We start from the raw sequence: 7,567 nt of genomic DNA, 5'->3' as shown, positions 1-7,567 counted from the left end.
TGAAGTAAGGGTATGCGATGATCATGCTGTCATTTAATTTTCTCGTTCCCCCTATGGCCTTTATCAATACACCACCATGAAGAGGTACCCGTGTTGGCTGACTGACCTCAAAGCTCACTCCGCTCGGTCCACAACTAAAATTTGAGGAGTGGCTTGCAGTGTTGTTGGTCTCTGGGCCATCATGAATGAAATTCCCCCAGGAGGGCAAAAATGTTGAGTCTGGCCCCCACTGAATCACCACATACTTTGAGGAAGTCATGGTTTCTATATCTGGTTTTCATAACACACATCTGTACTGTAATGTCATCTGGACTCCTTCACCAAATAGCTAGTAAAAATATGAAGTCGGAAAGCATGTTTTTAATACACACAGAAAGACATGTTTTCCCCTGACTGCCCAAATGGAAACTCCGCTTACCCTAAGCTCATCCTGTGACGCACCCATTTCCCATTGCAGGCTTCCCTCTCGCCCTTTCTACTTTCCTACCTTTTCCCCTTGTATTTCTGTCCCGCCCAAGGGCTATAAAATGAGGCTGGGATGTGAATCATATATTTCCAAGAAGCATAGAGAACTTGCTCCAGGGGTCAATTTTTCCATTTATTTTTCAAAAACCGATTTCTGAGCCCTCCCAGGAGCCACATGTGTAGGGATGTCTTTCCAACATGCAGCTGCTCATGAATTCCTGGGAGGACCCCTAACACAAACAAAACTTTCAGTAGTACAGTAGTCTTTCTGTATTGAAGCTTCATTGTTATTTGGTTTAAAAGAAAAAGAAAAAAAAAAAAAAGAAGAAGAAGAAAAGAAAAAAGAAAAAAGAAAAAAGAAAAAAGAAAAAAGAAAAAAGAAAAAAGAAAAAAAGAAAAAAGAAAAAAGAGGAAACCAAAAACACTTGCAGACATTCAAAAAACATTTTCAATATGCTATTTTGATCAGCTACCCAAATAAGTACACATACTGCATTCTGGCTGCAAACCTCAAACTTGGTGACAATTCAATGCCCACGTGAGTGTAACATTCTGGGGAGGGGAGGGAAAGGGTTTTTTTGCATCCCTCCTGTTCTCCAGTGTGGTACCAACCCCGCTGTGGATGGTCTGGGTTTTCCTACAGCACCAGGAAAGGAGAAATGCACAAGTGCAGAGAGATAATACTCTGAGAAAAGCTTCTTGATTTCTGCTCAGAAGGTTCTTTGCAAGGCTCCGCTTCATTTCTAGGTGTCTTTGACCCCACAGTGGACTGTGGGTCCTGTGGGGAGTAGAGGAGAAGGGCTAAGGTAGCAGAGGCAATACCTCTGGGAAATTCTTTTGAATGCACAGCATTTTTGGCTGGAAAATAAATAAATAAATAAATAAATTTTAAAAAGCATTTTTGCCTGACCAAACCCAGCCGCACTGTTGCAATGCTCTTTGTGCCATTACCTCTGACCTTTCTAAAACGCACAAGGCTTCCTGGCTCAGCTGAGGTTGAGGATGCTGTTATGGGGTTCTCGGAGCCCAAGAGCACCAGGGTCTTGGAGTCCTGTCACCACTGTTCAGCTGCTGCCCAGGTTTACAGCTTACAAAAATAAACCCAGGGTCTACTGTCACTTACACCATGTGGTGAGAGGCCTGGGTGGAGGGTGGCACCCCAGCAATCCCCCTCAGAGATGCAAAACCCCGATGTGATCATTTCCTGTGGTGTCCTGCCTCTTCAGTTCTCACACTCATCACAGAGGGACTTTGCCTCTCTGCTTCTAAGCTATTTTTGCCTGTCTTTAATAGCACAGGCCATTAGCTCAATTACTGCCTCCAAGTGTGTCTGTTCAGGGAGGGGACCCCAGATGCCTTTGCCCAACACAGGCTTTTAGTTTAATTAAAGGTAAGTGCACAAATATAAACAGCAAAACATGCATCTTAACAACATTTCAGCACTCGCAGTTTTGCTCTTTGCAATCACCTGCTGCAAATTTCTCAAATGTTATTTGGTGTTACTCCCCTGGTTTTCAAAGGCATCCAGCAAGAAGTGCTGGATGCACTCTGGACCAGAGCATCCAAAGGTAGCTCTGCGAGTCAGCAAAGCACAAGTCTCCAAAGCCAATTACGCACAGGCAGAAGCACTTACAAAAGATGCTGAAGGGTGCTCAAAAGGAAAAATAGACCATTGGAAAGCTAAAAACAGCCATTGCTGCTTATGTAAGTGTTACCTAATCGTTATTTCTTCCTAGAAAACGGTACATCAGGGCCGTCTCTTGCCTCGTTACAAGTGTCCTCTTGATGAGGACTCTTTACAGCAACTGTGAGCTTTTAAAGTGTTGTTTATTATCACCACAAAAGCTTGCCTGCAAGGATCAGTGACAGATTTCTCCAGTGGGAATATAGATGGTACAGCCAGAGACGCTGTCACTGCTGTGGGAGATACAGCACCTTGCTAATCTGGTATTCGTTTCATAAGAGACAATTCCCTGGGAATACTAATCACCGCTTGCAGTAACCACACATCGGTACTCTAAAAGGCAGCCACTGCAACCTGAACAGCTACCAGTGTTTTTCCATCCAGAGGAAGCCCCAGGCACCCTGAGGAATACTGGTGGTGTACTTTGAGAGGCTGAATTCTCCTTAGAAGAAGACTCCCAACCACCTCCTTTGTGGAAACTCTTTTATTTTTCTTTTCTGAAGCATTCAGTTGGTCTGAGGAAGTTATCAGGATGTTGTCCATCTTCCTGGTATCTGACCACTTGATTCTCAGCTTGCATATAGGTGTGTGACCTGCAAACTTGCTGTTAGCTGTATTTGGTCCTGTGATGTGCAGGAAAAAATTAAAAAAAATGAAAAAGAACAGAAGAAACAAACAAAAACCTAATTCTGCAGAGCAATACCTAATGCACCAGCCGCATTACTGGTCTATTCCATCTGCTCTACTCGTTGGCAGACTGAATTAGCTTTGTCTCTACTTGTAGCTCCCTTGTGTTTGCTTTCCCTGACTACTTAAATACAAAGAAAAATTGTGGCTGTACCTTCACATTTAAGAGCTGACTTGCTTTAGCATATGGCCTGGGGAGCTCTGAGCTGCTGCAGCAATGATTGGTGGTCTTCAGAGCTGGGCACCGGAGCCAGAGAGAGAAATCACCTTTTGAGCTGAGGTGAAGGCCCAGAAGAGAGTTTTTAGTGCTGGAGGACAGACATCTCCTCTCCTTGAGTGGCTTGCACACCTTCTGGTCCTGCACCACTGCGGCCGTTTGAGCCCCTGGGACTGGGTCAGGCTGCAACTAAAAGCTGAAAATGCTCAAGAGAGGTATGATAAATACTCAGCCCCTTCCTCCCCACCCCTGTGACTTCTGTGGGGCTGAATCCAACCTGTCTTTGCTGAAAGTTGCTTCATTTACACATATATAAAGAACCACTAGATACTCAGAAGTCTGCAGTTCTCAGCAAATTTTGTGCAGGACATTTTTGCTGCCATTGAAATGCAAAAAGCTATTGTATGAGGGATATGTAAATGTAAAAGGGAATGATTATAAAGGTAACGCTTTCATAGCTTATCATAGTTTCTGAGAATAAAACTGCTGAAAAAAAATGTTGCTGAGAAATATGAAAATGCAGAAATATAAGATGATGCTTGTTGCGGACACAATAGAAATGTGCAGCATTGTCCACACAATGATTGCTATGGCTTACTGGATAATAACAGCAAAATAAGTTGTGCACTTTTCCTAAGTTCACACATAGATAAAATAAAACTTATCAGTTGAAGAAACGTTGTGGACATTGAGCTAGACTTTCAATGGAGAAAAAAATCAAACATCTGGATGAGAACGTATCATTTTTATAACTAATTACGCAGCAAACCATGGAAATACCAAAAAGTTGCTGATCGTTTTCAATGCTACACATCTCTTCTCAGTTTGATTACTTTGTGACGGGAAAGGCCAGTATCAGAAAAACTCAAAATATTAAAATGAAGTTTAAATTAAATCATTTAAATGTTGACGATGTATCAGTGAAATTATTCCTGTTAACTCGAGGGGACATTTATCCGCAAATTAACACCAAGTGAGAATTGAGCATTTCCCCCAGTATTAGCCGTTTAATTTAATCTGTGACCTGCAAAGTATGCCAGAGAGAAGTCATAATTTGATCTTGGCTGTTGCAATCAAAGTTTCTTACCTTCCAAAGGAATTTAAAAATAACATGAGCTATTTCAGCCGATCCCTTGATTGCATGCAAATACTGAGGCTTATCGGCACAGATGGTTATTGCTGTACCCTGCGGTCGAAAGGACCTTCAGCCACTCCTGCTGTCACCCCCAAGCTTGTTTTTTCACAAAACTTCTGAGTTTTCTTTGAGCCCATGAGTCTGCAAAGCGTATGGAGAATAAGCATGCAGAAGGCTGCAGTGGACAGCAGTATCCCTGGGAGCACAGCACAGAGTTCAAAACTCCGAATTTGGGAACTTGCAGAAAGGCAATTTGCTGATCTGACCTAAACTCAGTGTCCTTGCACATTTGCATTTTGAAATATTATTTAATTACAGAAATTGAGGATAATCTGTATTTCTGCTGCCTTATTCCATGTAAGGAATGGACATCTCCCATTGCATGGGCAGCTATACAGCTTTTCCTTTTTACACCAAATTGTGTCAGCCTTTTCTGAATTATTTTTTCCCCTAATATGTGATTTTTAGAGAAACCCTTAACAGCAAAGAGACAAGGAAAATAGTCAATGTTCTTCACAGCTTACACTATGCATTTACATGAAATGATTGCATTTAAATGCCTGTAACGATAACTCTGCCTGCTGTTGGTGGAACAGGATAGTGCTTGACACAATTGTAATGAGAGTCCTTGCACAAGTCCTAGCGCAGCAGAAGGCCAGCAGAAGGCTTGCTTTCACTTGTCAGAGCCAGGACAGCATGTAAAATCAGGGTATGCAGTGAGCGGACATTCAGATATATGACCAAAAGTGCGTCCCTAGTCAGCTAGGTATCTTCACAAGCTCAATAGGGATGGGGAAAAAAAGGGGAGGGGAGGGTGGGGAGAAGTTAGAGGGAGTTACTGTTCCCTGAGGAATTTCAAGGTTCAGTTAGAAGCACAGCACTCACGCAGCCAGAGGAAATTAAACAGCACCAGCGTGAATTTAAATGGCTTTCAGCACACTGCCTATGACCATTCAAGTAGATAAGGAAAAAACAAAACAAAACAAAGGCATTTAGAAAATACTTTGTCAGGTCGCATCACAAACACATTTTCTGAAGTTGCAGCCTGACCCAAGATTCATCAAGCAATTAGCCAGTATGAACTTCTCATTTCTTTCATTCATTTCCACTCCATAGGGTCACTGCTCTGTCAGAGCTGCTCACTTCTCACAAGGACATTCCTGTCTCTGTCTTAGAAACGCTTCCTAACGTTCAAGTATTGTTTTCATATCACCCCTGACATATATTTTTGCAGTGTTTTGCACATCGAGGGCACTGCCACATCATTTCTCTTCCCTGCTGTTCCCAGCACTGTCACTTACAGCCCTGAGCCTTCTTGTCTGACGCAGCTGGAGGATGGCAGCTGAGTGCAAAAACCCTTCTGCAGAGTTTTCCACGGGTAATGTTGATTCTCCAGGCGGCTGTGGTGGTAGGCAGCAAGCTTCAGAGCTCCTTTTTATAGCTGCTCATATCAGTATGCTTTGACTCCTGGGGCCACAGTCATACTGAGAGTAATCAAAACACTGGCGTGTTCAAGACTACACGTGGGTTTGTAGCTTGTCCTGCCAGCCAGCAACCTGCATCAGTGTGAAGCTGTGAAGCCTTCAGGGAAGAGAGGAAATTATTATTATTTTTTTTAAATATATGTTTCTGTCCTTGCTCTACAGCCTGTTCTAAAGTTCAGCCATTGCTGCTGGAACACTCCACATGAGCAGGTTTAATCAGGCCCACAGACCAGTTATGTAAGCATGACGCAATTTGCTGGGACGAAAATATGGAGCAAGTTCAGCATTTCATTACCCGTCCAGAGACTCGGTCCGTACGTGGGCTGGAGGTTGACTAAACCGGGTGGGTAGGTGGTGGTAACACGAAGCAAAGGCGTCAGGATGTGATGGTGGCATCCCTTAACCTGGCCAGATGGACGAGCTGTCTGGTCCTGCAGCACGTTGTGCCTAGGCGAGAAGATACTCCTCCAATGATTAATATATATACATATATATACACATATATCTTCACTTCTTAGTGGATGTTTCTATATTGCCAAATTTGCCTAATCTAAAACGTTTTCCCAAGCAGGGAACAGCAGTTTTTTCCCGTCATATGAAAGTAGCTCAAGCTAAATGGGTGCAGAGAAGAGCTCCAGCAAGGCTTGCTTGGAGTGGTTTACTAAATACAGACACAGAGATGAAGGTCTACACGATAAGCCCCACAGACAAGGGGAATGTATGCTGTGAGTTTCATCACTTACTTAGGATACTGGAACATCCAGTTACCAGTAAGAATGATCTTTTTGTGCCTGTGTGTGTGTTTGCTCATGGCAAAGAGGTAGCAACATTTTCTGGACGCTTTGCCAAGAGCTATTGCACTCTTTGGTGCGTGCAGATTGCATTGCTCTTGGATGTCCTGCCAGCTTTGGTATTAGGGAATCCAGCATTAATGGCCACAAACTTGTACGAGCGATATATTCTCTGAGCAGCAGCAATTTAAAATTTTATTTCAGAAATGTATTTTAATTCCAAGTTCCTGTTTTCAGATCCATAAGTATTGTAAAAATCCTGTTCTCTGAGATGTGTGTGAGTCTTAGCTGTGGGGTAATTTTACCTATTTATCTTGTTACTTCCTTAAACAGTCTGGACAGGTCTGTTCTGTTAACTGAGTTCACAGCATCTCACAATGAATTGACATCAGCCATTTCGGTCATCGCTCTTTAGCTGCTAAAGAGATTCATGCAGTCCAGCACAGTATCATTATAAAATACTTCACACTCTGCTTTAATCCTCAGCCACGACTTGCTAACTACTTGCTATGCAGGAATCACTACTCTTTCCTTACTCTTAATTAATACTCTGTTTAATGCTCTTTACCACATGGGGTTTCCCTGCTGTGCTGGAGGTGATCTCTCAAGGTGAACTCATGCTCTCCCCTCAGCACTCTGTCCAAGGGATGAGACCCTCCCTAAGGATTGACTAAAGCATTGGCAAACCTCACATGTCCCCTCCAATGCGTCTGCATGTGCTATTTCTGAACAGGGGCTTTTAACTGTTTTGTGAATAGCTAGGCTTTTTTTTTTTTTAAACTTCTCACCTGGATTTGGAAAAGCAGACCTGCTGGCCTTGCTGGGAATGGTGTTTCTCACATGTGGTGGTCGCAGATATGGAAGTGTTCCTCACTAAAACACGGGGCAAGGGCAATGCAGGCAAGCGAAGCTGCGAATGCCGCAGCATGTGAAATACTACTCGGCTGTGTTTATCTGCCCTGCAGCGAGCAGAGCTAAATGCCTAGCCTTAAAGGGAAGTCCCTATTTTAAGGGCTTACTCTGGCGAGCAGCGAGACGAGAATTTCTACCAAACGTGTTCACCATAATGTAAAAATTTCAGGGATAAGGATCTGGATGAAAGGG

The 7,567-nt window shown here is 43.2% G+C and overlaps 1 long non-coding RNA gene across 1 annotated transcript; it reads right to left on the bottom strand.

Annotated features, from left to right (window-relative positions):
* Nucleotides 1-513: 513 nt before the first annotated feature.
* LOC311422479 lies at nt 514-7,354 on the bottom strand. Its single transcript, XR_014685375.1, has 3 exons — nt 7,252-7,354; nt 2,991-6,119; nt 514-2,772 (listed from the first exon to the last, which is right to left on the bottom strand). It is a non-coding gene; the product is annotated as an uncharacterized lncRNA (long non-coding RNA).
* Nucleotides 7,355-7,567: the final 213 nt, after the last annotated feature.

This window comes from Aythya ferina (assembly GCF_964211825.1).
Source record: "Aythya ferina genome assembly, chromosome: 1".
NCBI classification, from domain to species: domain Eukaryota; kingdom Metazoa; phylum Chordata; class Aves; order Anseriformes; family Anatidae; genus Aythya; species Aythya ferina.
The sequence above is the reverse complement of the archived record's forward strand: the minus strand, read 5'-3'. Positions and strand labels throughout refer to the sequence as shown.